General features: G+C 42.4%; 1 pseudogene; it reads right to left on the reverse strand.

Moving 5' to 3' along the window:
* Positions 1 to 19,734, reverse strand: part of LOC124006624 — a 29,865-nt pseudogene that overhangs the window by 1,120 nt on the left and 9,011 nt on the right.

Genomic DNA, 19,734 nt, shown 5'->3' on the forward strand with positions numbered 1-19,734 from the left:
CAATAACCTCTTTTTCTTTGAGTTCTCCATCACAATTTATTTTGATTGCCCCTTCTTCCCCTCCAGTGAGATCTAGATGGTCTCTGCGTCCTCTGTGTCCACCGTGGTGGTAATAATTTCATATTCTTTCAAACAAAAGTACAGACACAATGCGTTAGCTTGGCCCTGGGGGGACCGAATTCTCTTGAACAGTCCATTAGGCAAACGTAGATCATTAGTACAGTCAGTGTCCAGCCCTTGCATAACCCCAAAGTTGGACATTTTTGTTGCAGACCTGATTCAACTAATCAAGGGCTTAGAAGGCTAGGACAAAAATGTGAAACTGGGGTTATGTGAGGACAGGATTGCAATAGGATAGGATTCAAAGTAGATTACAGTACACTATAGTAATTTCATCATGATCTGATTGGAACACTGTAAATACAAGAGCCAGGAATTCTTCCTGACTGCATAGCCTTACCAGGAGAAATGCTTGGCCCTACTAAAGAGAACTCAGTCTTATGTGCAACTGATCTTACAGGTCTTCTCGTTGAGGTCTAGGATGCCGTTGTTGGCGTAGGCCAACTCCCTCGTGATCTGACCGTCGTCCTCATTCTTGGCCAAAGAGCGGTCTCATGGGAAACGGAACGTCTTGTCCAGGGCCTCATCTTTTACATCAATGTATTCTATGTGCTACCCTGGAGCAGGCCCTGATCATGACATATCAGTAGAGTATGAAACAACTGACAGGGTATGAAATAGACAGGCGTGATAAACAATATATCATAAAAACGACCTAATTCATCACAGTCGGTGCATAAATACACAATGCAGATTTAGGTACGGATGGAAGGGCGTACAGCTCCCTGCCATCCAGCACCTCTATACCAGGCAATTTTACAGGAAGTCCCTAAACATTGTCAAAGACTCCAGCCACCCAAGTCATAGACTGTTCTCTCCACTACTGTACGGCAAGTGGTACAGATGCACCAAGTCTGGAACCAACAGGGCCCTGAACAGCTTCTACCCCCAAGCCATAAGACTGCTAAATAGTTAGTCCGGGTAACTATTAGTTAACTATTTAACTATCTGCATTGACCCTTTTTGTACTAACTCTTTTGACTCATCACATATGCTGCTGCTACTGTTTTATCTATCCTGTTGCCTAGTCACAGTATCCCTACCTACTGTATAGGTACATATCTACCTCAATTACCTTGTACCCCTGAACATTGACTCGGTACTGGTTCCCTGTGTACAGTGGGGCAAAAAAGTATTTAGTCAGCCACCAATTGTGCAAGTTCTCCCACTTAAAAAGGTGAGAGCGGGCTGTAATTTTCACCATAGGCACACTTTAACTATGAAAGACAAAATGAGAAAAGAAAAAATCAAGAAAATCACATTGTAGGATCTTTAATGAATTTATTTGCAAATTATGGTGGAAAATAAGTATTTGGTCACCTACAAAACAAGCAAGATTTCTGGCTCTCACAGACCTGTAACTTCTTCTTTAAGTTTAAGTTTTAGCTTTAGGCTTCTCTGTCCTCCACTCGTTACCTGTATTAATGGCATCTGTTTGAACTTGTTATCAGTATAAAAGACACCTGTCCACAACCTCAAACAGTCACACTCCAAACTCCACTATGGCCAAGACCAAAGAGCTGTCAAAGGACACCAGAAACAAAATTGTAGACCTGCATAAGGCTGGGAAGACTGAATCTGCAATAGGTAAGCAGCTTGGTGAGCAAAAAATCCCAGAACCACATGGGGGGACCTAGTTAATGACCTGCAGAGAGCTGGGACCAAAGTAACAAAGCCTACCATCAGTAACACACTACGCCGCCAGGGACTCAAATCCTTCAGTGCCAGACATGTCCCCCAGTGCCAGTATATGTCCAGGCCCGTCTGAAGTTTGCTAGAGAGCATTTGGATGATCCAGAAGGAGATTGGGAGAATGTCATATGGTCAGATGAAACCAAAATATAACTTTTTGGTAAAACCTCAATTCGTTGTGTTTGGAGGACAAAGAATGCTGAGTTGCATCCAAAGAACACCATACCTACTGTGAAACATGGGGGTGGAAACATCATGCTTTGGGGTTGTTTTTCTGCAAAGGGACCAGGACGACTGATCCGTGTAAAGGAAAGAATGAATGGGGCCATGTATCGTGAGATTTTGAGTGAAAACCTCCTTCCATCAGCAAGGGCATTGAAGATGAAACGTGGCTGGGTCTTTCAGCCTGACAATGATCCCAAACACACCGCCCGGGCCACGAAGGAGTGGCTTCGTAAGAAGCATTTCAAGGTCCTGGAGTGGCCTAGCCAGTCTCCAGATCTCAACCCCATAGAAAATCTTTGGAGGGAGTTGAAAGTTCATGTTGCCCAGCAACAGCCCCAAAACATCACTGCTCTAGAGGAGATCTGCATGGAGGAATGGGCCAAAATACCAGCAACAGTGTGTGAAAACCTTGTGAAGACTTACTGAAAACGTTTGACCTCTGTCATTGCCAACAAAGGGTATATAACAAATTATTGAGATAAACTTTTGTTATTGACCAAATACTTATTTTCCACCATAATTTGCTAATTAATTAATTCAAAATCCTACAATGTGATTTTCTTGATTTTTTTCTCATTTTGTCTGTCATAGTTGAAATGTATCTATGATGAAAATTTCAGGCCTGTCTCATCTTTTTAAGTGGGAGAACTTGCACAATTGGTGGCTGACTAAATACTTTTTTGCCCCACTGTATATAGCCAAATTATTGTTATTCATTGTGTATTTATTCCTTGTGTGATTATTTTTCTATTATTTCTCTCTTTTTCTTTCTGCTTTGTTGAGAAGGGCCCGTATGTAAGCATTTCACTGTTCGTCTACACTTGTTTTTGTTTACGAGGCATGTGACAAATAACATTTTATTTGATAGAACCAATAGGTATGCAGGTTTCTTATTTTGACTTGTTCACGCGGATTGCAATTGGCTCCCCTCCCGTTCATGGCATCATATTCCTGATGACTTATTGGCTGACCTGAGTTGTCGTGCCACACCCGGACCTTGGAGAGCTCCCCGGTGCGGAGCACATCAGGGAAATGGATCACGTCGGTCTGCTTGTGATCAAACTTGTTGGATTTCAGAGCCAAGGTCCCAGTGTCACAGCTCTCCCTAAACACAATGATCCTCATGTTGGCGTCAGTGACTGCGCCTGTGGAGAGAGAGGGAGGAGAGTCACCAACTTCTATGAAAAGCTGCAGTGATTTTGTGGCTGACTGGGCTCAGTCTCATGGGACTGTGTTAACCCTCTGAGCTTAAGGCCATGCAAACTGAATCCCCTTTGTTGTACTTTTACAAACCTAAATGCCTGCTTTTTAAATGCTCAACTAACCATCAGCTGAAACTACAGCCTTCATAAAAATATATTCACCAATAACCATTCCCTGTCGCCAGATTATATAAACCTAATTTCACCCCAAAGGTCTCTGTAAACCTTCCCCATTAGCCACTAACATTCTGCCTTTCAAGACATCACTTCACCATCTGTCAGACATCCTTGAAAATGTATAAAATCACTCAAATATTTACTTCCATAGACTGCCTTTCAAATAGTCCCCTATTAACAACTAACCAACTACCTTATCAAATTAAATCCCTGTTTCCTCTGAGTCACATGTGACTCATGTGCTTGCATGTTTGTGTGTGTGTACATCAAGTCTTTAACTTGTGTGTGTGTGTGTGTAATGTTGAGATGGAGGTTAGTGATTCTCTGATGTGATTCTCTGATTCCCCCCCCCCCCCCCCCTGTAACAAACATCCCAGCTAGTTAGGAACAGGATTTAAGCTGGATCTGGGCCAGTGTATAATAAATGGTGTTGATTTGCAGTGAAAGATAGAGAGTGAGGGACACTGTGATTACAGAAAATTGATGTAAATGTGGTGCAGGGAACTACGATAATGACTAGGCTTTAGTTCAGTGGAATAATGTAGTCTTGAGATTGATACCTGGGCCTGTATTCATAAAGTGACTCGGAGTAGAATTGCTTTTCTAAGATCAGGTCCCCCCCCTGCCCATTTATTATAATCTAAAAGACAAAAATGATCCTAGATCAGTATGTTTTACTCTAAGACGCTTTATGAATACAGGCCCTGGTTAGTCACATAAACATGGACTTTAATGAGGACTGTAGAATGTGTTGTTTGTCTGACCCACCTCCGATGTCGCTGGTCTTAACCTGGATAATGTAGGTGGTGCTCTCCACCATCTCCTCCTCTTCCACCACGGCAGCCATCTCACATACCATGGTCCTCTTGTGCCCTTTGGTCTTAGACAGCCATTCCTCACAGGTGAACTCCGACACATTCTCTGTGGTCAGGATATGCATGATAATCTGTGGGAAATTATAATTCATAAATTATCAATTAGTCAAAGTCATTAACCCTTATTTGACTAGGTGTGAGGTAAGGTGGCTGACACATTGACCAATTCGTCACAGCAACAACCTTTTCAGAAATTTAGAGTGCATTTTTAAGTGGATTTGCATATTAAAGTGAATGGGAGCCTTTACAACTGCTGTTATTATATTAGGATAAAGCATCAATCACATCTATGTTGTCAGGATAAGGCAATACCTGTGTACAGGACTAATCTGAAGGACAATTACATTATCTGTAGGACAATACCAGACAAACATCAACAAAGATCAACCATAATCCATAGTGGTAAAATGCAGGTCCATAATTATTGGCACCCTTGATAAATATGAGCAAAAAAGACTGCATAAAATAAATACAAATACTGAGCTATATTGTATGCAAAGAAATTGACATTTTATTAATTTATACTAATACAATTTCTCAGAGAAATAGATTTGGTTCAACAAGCAATTAAAAAAAATATCTCATAAAGATAGGGGTTAAAATTGTTGGCACTCCTGTTTTTAATACTCTAGCACCCTCCCTTTGCAAGGTTAACAACACAGCCTTTTTCTAAAATATTTTATGAGATTGGAAAACACTTTGGGAGAGATCTTAGGCCATTCTTCCATACAGAATCTTCCCAGATCCTTGATATCCTTAGTCTGCTCTTACATTCAAACCACAGGTTTTCAATGGGTCAAGTCGGGAGACTGAGATGGCCATTGAGAAATGTAGATTTTGTGGTAAATCAATCATTTATTTCTATGGATTTTTATTAATACTTGGGGTTATTGTCTTGCTGGAAGATCCACTTGCTGCCAAGTATCAGCCTCCTGGCAGAGGCAACCAGGTTTTTTGCTGAAATGTCCTGGTAATTGATAATGTTCATGATGCTGTTGACCTTAACAAGGGCCCCAGGAATAGTTGAAGCAAAATAGCCCCATAACATCAAAGATCCACCACCATATTTTACCATAGATTTGAGGTACTTTTCTGCATAGTCTTCTGATTTTCAATATAGTTTCCTCTGAAACCAGAAACTGTTTGGTTTGAATATAAGAGTCCATGAGAGCAGTCCGAAGATAAAAAGGATCTGGAAAGATTCTGTATGGAAGAAGGGTCTAAGCTCTCTCCCAAAGTGTTTTCCAATCACATAAAACGTTTTCGAAAAAGGCTGTGTCGTTATCCTCGCAGGGGGAGAGTGCTAGAATATTGAAAAGAGGGGTGCCAATAATTTTGACCCCAATTCTTTGAGATTTTTCTGCATTTCTTGTTAAACAAAATATTTGTCTCTGGGCAATTGTATTAGTATAAAATAACATATTTTCCCACCTTCTTGGAGCATACAATATAGCTCAGTACTTGTATTATTTATTTTGTCTTTTTGCTCATATTTATCAAGGCTGCCAATAATGATGGACCTGACAGTATATGTCAATACTGTGCATTATGAGCATATCCCTCTTCCCCCCAGTGTGTTAGACCACTTGTCATGGACAGGGTGTAACTGTAGAAAGTACCCTACTGTAAAAGCCCAAGGCTCCGGTAGCCCAACCTTCATTAACTACCATCAATATATTCATTTGAGTGAGATTAGCATGCTGGCTGTGTGCCCAGTTCACTGCAGTGGCCATTTGAATAAACAGGCACGGTGTGTGTAATCCATAACGTTAGCACACATCTGTTTGGGATGCTGTACAGCTACTGGGTCAGTCCAAGGACATGGCCCAGCCACAGACTGACACGACTGGGTATGAGCCTTGCCTGCTAGTGTTTCACAAGTCTACAGGCAGGCTGGGTGATATGGAAAGACATGGAGGGGTTGTTACTGAATAGGAAATGCCTGTGGTAAGGTAAAGTCTTGGCATCGAAGTGGATTTGGGGCCAGCGTTCATATTGTTCTGACAGGGGAAGCCATCTGCCAGTTCAATATTGACCGTCAAATAGAACTGGAACACAATTATGTCTCAATGAGAAACCTCAAAATGTAGGAGAAAATCTGTAATGTTTCCTGGAGGTGTGTGAGGGGGGTGGTTCAGAATTGTTGTATTGCAATTCTTAGTGCATGTACTACTTCTGTCAACAACAAATACATATCACAACTAATTGGTATGGTAATACATTGAGACAATTAACAATGCCCCTGTGATGTCACATCATAAAATATCAAGGAAGGTGAGTGTGTCATATATTTCATGACAGGATTATACAATACAATTCAAATTGCTGTCTTGTGTTATTCACAACCCCCTTGACACCACATAAAACAGTAAAACATTGGGATAAAGCATTGTACTTCTGCTATTGCTCATTACTGAGCCTGTGTCTGTCTGTATCTGGGGAGAACAGATTCAGCCCAGTATCTGAAGCCTGCCTGCTCCAACCCCACACTGACTGAAATGGGTCAATACACTCATGTGCCATTCAATGATGCTCACCCCAGACGAACTCTTACCCCTACCGTGCAGAGCTGTGTGAGTGTGTCTGTCTGGTGTGTATGGCTGAAATATGCAGTGACCTATCGCCTGCAGGTAGAGATCAGTGTGTGTGTGTGTGTGCGTGCGTGTGCGTGTGTGTGTGTGTGTGTGTGTGTGTGTGTGTGTGTGTGTGTGTGTGTGTGTGTGTGTGTGTGTGTGTGTGTGTGTGTGTGTGTGTGTGTGTGTGTGTGTGTGTGTGTGTGTGTGTGTGTGTGTGTGTGTGTGTGTGCCGACATATGCAGCGTTTGGGCAAATCGTGATTGCAGCCTCCACTAATGCAGGAACATTGCCTTTACATTTGTATTTTTGTATTGCGCTGTAGCACAGGTCTTCAGTGCTACGGATTTAATCGAGCCCTAAGTCTTAGGTCACAGGGTTGCTCAATCCCCAACATCCCTCTGACTTTTTCTCTCACACTTGCTCTCTCTCTCTCTCTCTCTCTCTCTCTCTCTCTCTCTCTCTCTCTCTCTCTCTCTCTCTCTCTCTCTCTCTCTCTCTCTCTCTCTCTCTCTCTCTCTCTCTCTCTCTCTCTCTCTCTCTCTCTCTCTCTCTCTCTCTCTCTCTCTCTCTCTCTCTTTGTGCTTCCAACTTTGTGGCAACGGTTTGGGGAAGGCTCTTTCCTGTTTCAGCATGACAATACCCCTGTGCAGAAAGGGAGGTCCATACAGAAATTGTCTGTCAAGATCGGTGTGGAAGAACTTGACTGGCCTGCACAGAGCCCTGACCTCAACCCCATCGAACACCTTTGGGATGAATTGGAACGCCAACTGCGAGCCAGGCCTAATTGCCCAACATCAGTATCCGACCTCACTAATGCTCGTGGCTGAATGGAAGCAAGTCCCCACAGCAATGTTTCAACGAGAGGTCGACCGATTAATCGGAATGGACGATTAATTAGGGACGATTTCAAGTTTTCATAACAATTGGTAATCAGCATTTTTGGATGCCGATTATGGCTGATTACATTGAACTCCACGGGGAGACTGCGTGGCAGGCTGACCACCTGTTACGCGAGTGCAGCAAGGAGCCAAGGTAAGTGGCTAGCTAGCATTAAACTTATCTTATAAAAAACAATCAATCAATCTTAACATAATCACTAGTTAACTACACATGGTTGATGATGTTACTAGTTTAACTAGCTTATCCTGCGTTGCAAATAATCAATGCGATGCCTGTTAATTTATCATCGAATCACAGCCTACTTCACCAAACGGGTGTCACGACTTCTGCCGAAGTCGTTGCCTCTCCTTGTTCGGGCGGTGCTCGGCGTTCGACGTCACCGGTCTTCTAGCCATCATTGATCCTTTTTTCATTTTCCATTGGTTTTGTCTTGTCTTCCCACACACCTGTTTTCTATCCCATTCATTACCTGTTGTGTATTTAACCCTCTGTTTCCCCTCATGTCTTTGTCAGAGATTGTTTTATTGTCAGTGTAGTGTGTTTGTTGTATAGGTGAGCGTCGGGTCCTCGTACCCATGTTTGTTTGTTTATGTACGTTTAGTGTTATGGAGCACACTCCGTGGACTTTATTAAAAGACTCCATTTTACACTCCATTTGACTCTCCTGCACCTGACTTCCCTGCCACCTATTACACCTATGCATGACAATGGGTGATGATTTAACAAGCGCTTTCACGAAAAAAGCACTGTCGTTGAACCAATGTACCTAACCATAAAAATCAATGCCGTTCTTAAAAGGTTTAAAATTGTTTTTAAACCTCCATATTTAGTTAAAATAAATTATTGTTAGCAGGCAATATTGACTAGCGGAATTGTGTCACTGCTCTTGCATTCTTGCATTCTGTGCAAGCAGATTCAGGGTATATGCAGCAGTTTGGGCCGCCTGGCTCGTTGCGAACTGTGTGAAGACCATTTCTTCCTAACAAAGATCGTAATTATAATTGCCAGAATTTTACATAATTATGACATAACATTGAAGGTTGTGCAATGTAACAGCAATATTTAGACTTAGAGCGGTTCCGTATTTCACTGTAAGAATAAAAGTTTTGTTTTCAAAATAATTGTTTCCAGATTTGAACATATTAATGACCTAAAGCTCATATTTCTGTGTGTTTATTATAATATAATTAAGTCTATGATTTGATATTTGATAGAGCAGTCTGAGCGGTGGTAGGCAGCAGCAGGCTCGTAAGCATTCATTCAAACAGCACTTTCATGCGTTTGCCAGCAGCTCTTCGAAATGCTTGAAGCACAGCGCTGTTCATGACTTCACGCCTATCAACTCCCGAGATTAGGCTGGCAATACTATAGTGCCTATAAGAACATCCAATAGTCAAAGGTAAATGAAATACATATGGTATAGAGAGAAATAGCCCTATAATTCCTATAATAACTAGATCCTAAAACTTCTTAACTGAAAATATAAAAGAAACCACCAGCTTTCATATGTTCTCATGTTCTGAGCAAGGAACTTAAACGTTAGCTTTTTTTACATGACACATATTGCACTTTTACTTTCATCTCCAACACTGTGTTTTTGCATTATTTAAACCAAATTGAACATGTTTCATTATTTATTTGAGATTAAATATATTTTTATTTATGTATTAGATTAGGTTAAAATAAAAGTGTTAATTCAGTATTGTTGTAGTTGTCATTGTTACAAATATATATATTTTTTGGTCCTCCAATAAATCGGTATCGGCGTTGAAAAATCATAATCGGAACCTCTAGTTCCAACATCTAGTGGAAAGCCTTCCCAGAAGAGTGGAGGCTGTTGTAACAGCAAAGAGGGGACCAACTCCATATCAATGCTATTTTTATTTTTTTATGAGCAGGTGTCCACATACTTTTCGTCATGTGAAACATCACTAGACATAGGCTACTACATGATACTTCAATTTGCCCTATATCCATCGTGAGATTGCTACAAACTAGCCTCAATGAAAGTTCATAATGTAGGTGCACAGGTTGAGATAAATTGTAGTAATCAAGGTGACAGACAGTGAGTGACACATTCAATACCGCCTTGCACACTCTTGCCTGTATGTGATGTGCATTCTGACTGAGTGACAGCAAACTTGGCTGCAAGTTGAGGAGAGACACACACACCCCCCTCCGCACACTGCTCCTAATCTGCAATTGTTTTGAGGTCAGAATGTGTAGGGAGGTATTTTGCCAACATATATTTAGGCATATTAAAACACTTCCGTTTTTTCCGACCACAAGTATCATCTGATCCGATTTCTCTCTAACTGTCAATTTACAAATACGATTATGAGTATGGCCATGTAAGCACAGCTCTAGTACCTTTAAACTCAACTCTGGACCTCGAAGCCAGTTCCATTTTTGTATTGCTCCCCTCTAATCAGAGCCTGATTTAGACCCAGGACACCAGGTGTGTGCAATTAATTGTCATGCAGAACAGAAAACCAGAAGGCTCTGGACCTCGTAGGATAAGAGTTGAATACCCCTGCTGGTAGCTGATGTGGGGTGTAAGTAATCAATAGTCCAAACAGTCCCAAAATGGTCTGTTTTGCAAGGAAAATCAAAGTTTCTATTGGACGAATCCAGGTCCTTCCCCAGTTAGTTCCGTTAGTGAAATGTTTTGCAACAGAATCGGCGGACTGAATACACCCTTGATCACCCACACACAGTTCGATTTCATAGCAGTCACATACAACATCCTCACTATGCATGTAGTGGACTACAGTCAACTCCAATGTGAAGGAAGTTTATGATGAACTTCCCCAACAGAGTGGAGCAGAGGCAAGGGTTTGTGTAATCTAGCTCTGACTACATCGATTTGCCCAAGGTCAATACTTCCCCAAAAATATAATGAAATGACTACCTTGTACTTATGTTTGTCCTCTGTACTTGCGTGCCTTTCTTTGTTTACTGAAATCTATACCATTTCAATAAACGTTAATCAAATACAACCAACTTTTTTCTAGTTTCTGTTTCTCAAATGGCAATTTAGCATGTCAATTGAATCTCCGATGACGTTTGTAAATTATACCTAGGCTATAAAATTATTGTAAATAAATAAGTATTTCTTTGATTTCTATCTCATTATTAGTATCTCAGGACAGAAAATGTACCAGGTTTATAAAGTTATCTGCCAAATTCCATGTTTATAGCATACTGCCCTGCATCCCACTGCTATGCTGGCTTGACACTGACGCTAAGCAGGGTTGGTCCCTGGATGGGAGACCAGATGCTGCTGAAAGTGGTGTTGGAGGGCCAGTAGGAGGCAAATTGAGAGGACATATAGCCAAGCCAACAAGAATACATTTTTCTAAATAACTAGACCATTCAAGGGCAGGCAAAGACTGGAAGTAGTTATGCGGCATTACTAAGACTAGCGAATTATATCAGGATTACCTTCTCTCGATGACGTCGGCTAACTGACAAAAAAGCTAGGGGTAAACAAACTGACATAAGTTTAATGCGACAGCTTTACTATCTTTATCGTGATAGCAGGTCGGGTAACCACTCTTAAGTGGCAGAATAAGTATCATGCAAATAATTTGTTGTGACAGCCATGTACAGTGGGGCAAAAAAGTATTTAGTCAGCCACCAATTGTGAAAGTTCTCCCACTTAAAATGATGAGAGAGGCCTGTAATTTTCATCGTAGGTACACTTCAACTATGACAGACAAAATGAGAAAAAAATCCAGAAAATCACATTGTAGGATTTTTAATTTATTTATTTGCAAATTATGGTGGAAAATAAGTATTTGGTCAAAAACAAAAGTTTATCTCAATACTTTGTTATATACCCTTTGTTGGCAATGACAGAGGTCAAACGTTTTCAGTAAGTCTTCACAAGGTTTTCACACACTGTTGCTGGTATTTTGGCCCATTCCTCCATGCAGATCTCCTCTAGAGCAGTGATGTTTTGGGGCTGTTGCTGGGCAACATGAACTTTCAACTCCCTCCAAAGATTTTCTATGGGGTTGAGATCTGGAGACTGGCTAGGCCACTCCAGGACCTTGAAATGCTTCTTACGAAGCCACTCCTTCGTTGCCCGGGCGGTGTGTTTGGGATCATTGTCATGCTGAAAGACCCAGCCACGTTTCATCTTCAATGCCCTTGCTGATGGAAGGAGGTTTTCACTCAAAATCTCACGATACATGGCCCATTGATTAACCCTTATTGAAAAGGTGTGGATTTCAGCAAACAGAGAAAGGAACAAAATTACAGAGGACAAACATAGGTACAGGGTTTCATGATTTTCTTTTTTCAAGTATTGACTTGGGTGTATCTATGTAGTCGGTGCCAGATTCCACAAAGCCTGGTCTCTCGTTCTCTCTCTCGGTGAAATCATAAACTTCCTTCACCATGGAGTGGAGTTTAGTCCGCTACTTTGCTAGTTTCGTAATTCCTTCTCGCATCTCCTCCTCTCACCTTTTCCCTTTGCTTGTGGACTTTAGTGCACAACACAACAGGCCACAACAGGCCACAATCAACAGCCTGATCATCTCTATGTGAAAGAGATGTGTCGTGTCGTGCTGCATGAGGCAAATGGTGGTCACACTAGATACTGACTGGTTTTCCGATACACGCCCCTACCTTTTTTAAGGTATCTGTGATCAACAGATGCATATCTGTATTCTCAGTCATGTGAAATCCATAGATTAGTGTCACGCCTTGGTCATAGTCTGCATGAAGCAGCCAGAGCTGCCTGTCTGCAAGGAGCTACCAGTCTGCAAGGAGCTGCCAGTCTGCAAGGAGCTGTCAGTCTGCAAGGAGATGTCAGTCTGTATGAAGCAGCCAGAGATGTCAGTCTGTATGAAGCAGCCAGAGCTGTCAGTCTGCATGAAGCAGCCAGAACTGTCAGTCTGCAAAGAGCTGCCAGTCTGCAAGGAGCTGTCAGTCTGCAAGGAGCTGTCAGCCTGCATGGAGCAGCCAGAGCTGCCAGTCTGCAAGGAGCTGCCAGTCTGCATGGAGCAGCCAGAGCTGTCAGTCTGCATAGAGCAGCTAGATCCGCCAGTTAGCCATGATGTTATAGATACGCCAGTCAACCAGTCTCTTCCAGATCTGCCAGTCAACCAGAATCTTCCAGATCTGCCAGCCAGCCAGGATCTACCGGAGCCTATACCTGCCTGAGCTTCATCTCAGTACTGGGCTTCCTCTCAGTACTGGGCTTCCTCTCAGTACTGGGCTGCCCCTCAGTTCCGGGCTGCCCCTCAGTCCCGAGCTGCCCCTCAGTCCCGAGCTGCCCCTCAGTCCCGAGCTGCCCCTCAGTCCCGAGCTGCCCCTCAGTCACAAGCTGCTCCTCAGTTCAGTGGGGTTCTGGATGAGGACTATTAGGCCATGGTCGGCGGCGAGGGTGGATTATCCCAGGACGCGAAGGGGAGGAACTATGACATTAATGGAGAGCGGTCCACGTCCCGAGCCGGAACCGCCACCATGGACAGACGCCCACCCGGACCCTCCCTATGGTTTTGAGGTGCGTCCGGGAGTCCGCACCTTAGGGGGGGGGGGGTTCTGTCACGCCTTGGTCATAGTGTTTTTGTTTTGTTATATATTTGGTCAGGCCAGGGTGTGACATGGGTTTATTTTGTGGTATTTCGTATTGGGGTTTTGTAGTTATTGGGATTGCGGCTGAGTAGGGGTGTTGCATAGGCTTGGCTGCCTGAGGTGGTTCTCAATCAGAGTCAGGTGATTCTCGTTGTCTCTGATTGGGAACCGTATTTAGGTAGCCGGGGTTCACTGTGTATTTCGTGGGTGATTGTTCCTGTCTCTGTGTAGTGTTCACCAGATAGGCTGTATTAGGTTTCACGTTCCGTTTGTTGTTTTTGTATCTATAAGTTATTTCATGTATCGTCGTTTCTTTATTAAAGACATGAGTAACCACCACGCTGCATTTCGGTCCGACTCTCTTTCAAAAACGAAGAACGCCGTTACAATTAGGGCCTAATGAATGTATTTCAATTGACAGATTTTTTTATATGAACTGTAACTCAGAAAAATATTAGAAAATTGTTCCATGTTGCATTTATACTTTTGTTCAGTGTAGTATAGTTTTATCTAAAAAGGATAACTTATCTATGTTAAAACTATTTACACCCCCCAAAATTCACTGAGTAGGATGGTCCTCCCCTTCCTCCTATGTGGAGCCTCCACTGACTGTATGGTACTGTATTATATTCTTACTGTAAACATGGAGCAATTACTGCTCAGAAAGGTCAAATACAAAGACTGTGTTGTATTGAGCTGGTAAACTGTGACATGTTGTCAGTGCTGACCTTATCCAGGAACCAGTCAGGTTGGCTACCAGAGCCGTCGATACGAGCCTTCATCTTCCTCAGGGGAGCAATGTCCTCGACCTCCAGGTGTGAACATGTCCTCCTGACCCTGCTCAATCCTAAAGACAGTCAGTGTGAGCGCAATGCTTTATGGGAGAGTCTTTGTAAACACACCACTAGTATACATCACATGCATTGTGAACTACAGTAAGTACAACTATTCAAATATAGTTTTTTATGTGGATGAATGTGGAATAGAATTGCAGTTTGGTCGTTTTAAAACCACTTTATGTTGGCTAATTGGGGTGTGTTTATTTGGGTGTGTTAAATGTATGCATTTGTTGAAGTGTGAACATTTGGTCATATGGGTGAACTTTTGGGTCAGGTGTGTTTGATAGTGTTTAATCAGTGTGTTTGGTTGCCTGTGAACGTTTGGTCAGGTGTGAGAAATTGGTCAGGTGTGTGTTTGGTCAGGGTCAGGTGTGTGTGTGGTAATGTACCTGTCCTCATTCTTCTGCAGCAAAATCCCCTCTGTAGTGATGTTAGCCCAGAACACAAACAGGTAGATCTGGGTGTCTGCTCTTGCATTCAGAACATCTCTCATCACCACTGTCACCTCATAGATGATCTGACAATTACAGACAGACAATGATTAATAATCAGTCAATAAATCAATCACTCAATCAAATTAAACAATTCATATTTGTTTAATTGATGAGATAACATATGCTGCCAGGTAAACCAAACAGATAAATACACGTTAAGACATTTCCTTGTAGGGGATAGTGGGGTAAGTTGAACCAAAGGGTTAAGTTGAGCCACCCTTGAATCTAGGAAACCATTCAAAAAATAAATCATGTGACCAAATATTTAGCAAAGAGGTCATAATTTCATGGAGTCTGAAGGAAGAAAACAGATTTTCACCAAGTCAAATGAATTGTGTTAGAAATATCATGATGCTTGTATCTAAACCAAAGTAGATTGTTTTATACATCAGTTGAGGTCTTTACAAGCTTCAATATGAGGTCCTAAACCTAGCATGAAAGTGCATCCTTATAGCTGAGTGAGCTAATACAGTAAACATTTTTGTTTTGGGGTGAGTTGTGCCAATGGCCATAGGGTAAGTTCAGTCAATGGTTGAGCCAATGGCAAATTGAGCAAATTGAAGTGCTTTCTTCCCAGGTGTAATACAAGGCATTATTGCTGGGATATGAGGGAACAACAGGGCCTGGCCTATGCTATGAGTGTAAAAAAAAGTACAGTGTTTAAGTGTAAGCCTGTGTTAAAAGATGCTAAAAATGATTAAAAGACAAGTATAAATTGTGTTTGGGAAATAAAGATAGACATGGTTTTAAAATGTGTGGGTCATATTCTGGCCCTCGCTTCATATTCATCGCCAAACCCACTGGCTCCAGGTCATCTATACGTCTTTGCTAGGTAAAGCCCCGTCTTATCTCAGCTCACTGGTCACCATAGCAGCACCCACCCGTAGCATGCGCTCCAGCAGGTATATTTCACGCATCACTCCCAAAGCCAACTCCTCCTTTGGCCGCCTTTCCATCCAGTTCTATGCTGCCAATGACTGGAACAAATTGCAAAAATCACTGAAGCTGGAGACTCGTATCTCCCTCACTAACTTTAAGCATCAGCTGTCAGAGCAGCTTACAGATCATTGCTCCTGTACATAGCCCATCTGTAAATAGCCCACCCAACTACCTCATCCCCATATTGTTTTTGTTTTCTTGCTCCTTTGCACCCCAGTATCTCTACTTGCACATTCATCTTCTGCACATCTGCACACTCCAGTGTTTAACTGCTAAATTGTAATTATTTTGCCACTATGGCTTGTTTATTGCCTTATCTCCCTAATCTTACTTCATTTGCACACATTGTATATGGACTGTTCTATTGTGTTATTGACTGTACGTTTGTTTATTCCAAGTGTAACTCTCTGTTGTTTGTGTCGCACTGCTTTGCTTTATCTTGGCCAGGTCGCAGTTGTAAATGAGAACTTGTTCTCAACTGGCCTACCTGGTTAAATAAAGGTGAAATATATATATATTTTTTTAAATATCAGAAATGATTCAGACCATTTCCCTTTTTCCACATTGTGTTACGTTACAGCCTTATTCTAAAATGGATTAACATTGTTGCAAATGTATAAAATAATAAAAACCTAATTTACATAAGTATTCAGACCCTTTCCTATAAGACTCGAAATTGAGCTCAGGCTCATCCTGTTTCCATAACCAGCACTTACACTGGAAAATGTATTTGACCCCTTTGGTTGGCATGGCAACAGCTAGGTAGCAGCTCTCAGGAGAGGCCCCATCTGAGCTATATCCCGGGCATGGAGCAACTACATCCATCAGCGTTTGTGTTGTGACCCTTGCACTTGATGAAGACTTCTGTGTCTAAACGCTGTTTGTGTAACATGGTACAGGAATAAAGAACTCATTGTAGCAGCATTAAACTATGTGTGGACATTTTCTTTCTTTATCTACAGTATATTTTGTACACCACCACTTTTCTTTGGGATATGAATATTCTGTATGCTTAATGTCATGTGACCCATACCTCCACCTTCCTGATCTCTCCCACATCAACGCCATGCGACTCGAAGGACTCCAGAGACCCAGAATCGAAGCACCTCTTCTCCCCAGGCAGGTACAGCCACAGCCTCTCCGTCTGGGTGTCCCATGGGTGTCCCATGGTGACCACAGACCCTGCTGCTGGTACTGGCTTCCTTCTCTGCCCCTGTTGAGATGGTGAAGTGGTATGGCATGACCGCAAAGACACAATGTAATGTGTTTTGACTGTATGTACATGTGTGTACAGTTGTTTCTCCAAACCCTGCCTCTACAAAGTGTAATGTGAATAAAAACTTATTTCTGGAGTGATCAATCAGCTTATTGCAATGTATGCAACTGGTGAAATACTGTATTTTATCACAACTCTCTATGTGCTTGTGTGTGTGGGTTTATATTGGCAGTATTGTGTTTATTTATTGGTGCTCTTCTTTTGGATGTCCTCATTCGTATTACTCCTCTTGTTCATGTTGCTGTCTACATTCTTCATGCTCAGAGCTGAGCTCTTCTTGCTGCCTCGGAAAGTCTCCCTCTCCCCCTCATAACCCTGTGAGAATATACAGGTCAGGTAACACACACTTTGTCAGGGTTCTGTGTGCTCACACACGTGTACACACTCACACACACATATGCATGCACACACACACATTGACACACTCTCTTGTTGTGATGTGTTTTGTCCTATATTTATATTGTATTTATTTTACATTTTTCTGTCCCCTCAGGAGGCCTTTTAACTGACTTGCCTAGTAGAAGTACAGTTCACACATATATTGGTGTATACACACTGTGGCACAGAAACACAGTACCTTGACATAGAACATTCTCTCGATGCTTTTGTCCTCTCTTTTCCTTCACAACTAGCGCTCCTACATCGAACCCTAAGACCTCCTACAGATCCTCATCAACCACCTCTACGTGGTCCAGGTACCAATCAGCACTCACCATGCTGTTGTCATGGCGAATCTTAATTCTAAACACCTGATACAGGTCCACCGCCTCTTCGGAAAATGTATCCACCTGAAATAGGAGGCACACAGAAGCAGTATAATTTTTTATTTAACGTTTATTAACTAGGCAAGTCAGTTAAGAACAAATTCTTCTTTACATTGACAGCCTAGGAACAGTGGGTTGCCTTGTTCAGGGGCAGATTACCTTGTCAGCTCAGGGATTTGATCTAGCAACCTTTTGGTTACTGGCCCAATGCTCTAACCACTAGGCTACCTGCCGCCACAGGTAGCCTAGTTGTTAGAATGATCCAAAAATACACATTGAATTAGTATTTTCCTTCTCTATATTGCCTTAATATCACTGTACAATTATTGTATAACAACATCACTACCTTTTATGTTGTGATGCAAAAGCCAATAAACCTACTCAAGTACAAATAATATACAGAAATGATATAATATGAAATAATATAATATACAGAAATGACAGAAAGTCCTAGTTATGGATATGGTGTGTTACCACTCCCCTCTCAAACTTGTTGCTGTTTGTCTCAAACTTGCAGAGTTTGTGTTCAACTGTGCCGCCCAGGTCTCTGTAGATGGTGAGGAAAACATTGGCATCTGTGCCTGCATTGTAAACGTCACCCGTCATCACAGACACATTGTAGGTGAACACAGATAACAGAAAACACAGACTGAGATAACCCACAGACAGAAAGCATAATAATGGGCTAAAGTGTCCAAATGAGAACAAATTCCCAACACTGTGTGACTGCAGCGGAGAAAGACATCAATTTAGAGCAGAGAACTGCCACATCATTTACCTGTCAGGCAGACAAAGAATCTGACAAACGAAAAGGCACATTCTGCTGTAATGGCCGGCCTCCAGTGTGTATGTGTGTGCATGTGTGCTTTCCACTGAGTCTTCCTCCTCAGTGTGTGTGTGTGTGTGTGTGTGTGTGTGTGTGTGTGTGTGTGTGTGTGTGTGTGTGTGTGTGTGTGTGTGTGTGTGTGTGTGTGTGTGTGTGTGTGTGTGTGTGTGTGTGTGTGTGTGTGTGCGTGCGTGCGTGCGTGCGTGCGTGCGTGCGTGCGTGCGCGCGCGTGCGCGTGCGCGTGTGCGTATGTGTTCGCTTGTGTTTGTGTGTATGTACTCTCCAGTGCATCTTCCACCTCAATCTCGCTGACTTTCAGGGTTCCGTCTCGTAGTAGTTTCTCCGTTATGATGTCAGAAGGTATTAATTCTCTCGCTGTCTCTCCGTCATCCTCTGGCTTGGCCAGCCAACACTCACAAGGGAAGACGATAGTCTCCGACCCCTAGAGAGATAGAGCAGCAATGCGTGAGTGACTGAAAACACACCAGGTCTCTCCGTGAGGAGAAGAGCATCACCTTGTGACTAGAAATTGTATTGTTTTGATTTATAATATGATGTCATCTGTCTCTTTTTACTGAAGACAGTATTGCTCTGATCTTTGACACTGGACCAGGATCAGTTTTGTGCATTTTCCCCCATATTGTTAAGGTTAGGATTTGTGAAGGTTAAGCGTATCCTAGATCTGTAGCTGAGTAAGTAGCCTTTCTCCTGTGTATCTTTCTCTTCCTCAGCAGTCGTCTGCTCTAACCGCGATCCTAAAAATGCTCACAATAATCATTGATTGTGAGCTATTTCACAGTGCAAGCTTTTTTAAATGACACCAGCCTCAGTTTCTCCCTCAGCTGTCATGACCACTAGATCTTCTCTATGACGTCGCCCATGTCCTCCAACTGCATGGTGTTACAGAAACATCAGCATCATCATGAGGATCAAGAGCATCATCACCCACATTGTCATCCTCTTCATCATCACCATCATCCTCATTAAATAACCATATATACCTTACTCAACTGTCTGCTCTATACAGTGTTTTAATAGGCAACTACTGTGTGGTTGTACCTCAACGATGAACATGTCCTCAGCTCCCCTCTCAAACTACATGGTCCGCTCCCTCTTGTTGACACAAAGAGTCCTCTGCTGGGTGCACACCCCGCCTCGACCGTACAGCACGGTGAACACGTCTGCATCTGTACCCGCTGCAAACAGGTCACTGGTTTTGTTCTCGAATGGCACAACTGCGACA

The sequence above is a fragment of the Oncorhynchus gorbuscha genome, linkage group LG20, assembly GCF_021184085.1.
Source record: "Oncorhynchus gorbuscha isolate QuinsamMale2020 ecotype Even-year linkage group LG20, OgorEven_v1.0, whole genome shotgun sequence".
Classification (NCBI taxonomy): domain Eukaryota; kingdom Metazoa; phylum Chordata; class Actinopteri; order Salmoniformes; family Salmonidae; genus Oncorhynchus; species Oncorhynchus gorbuscha.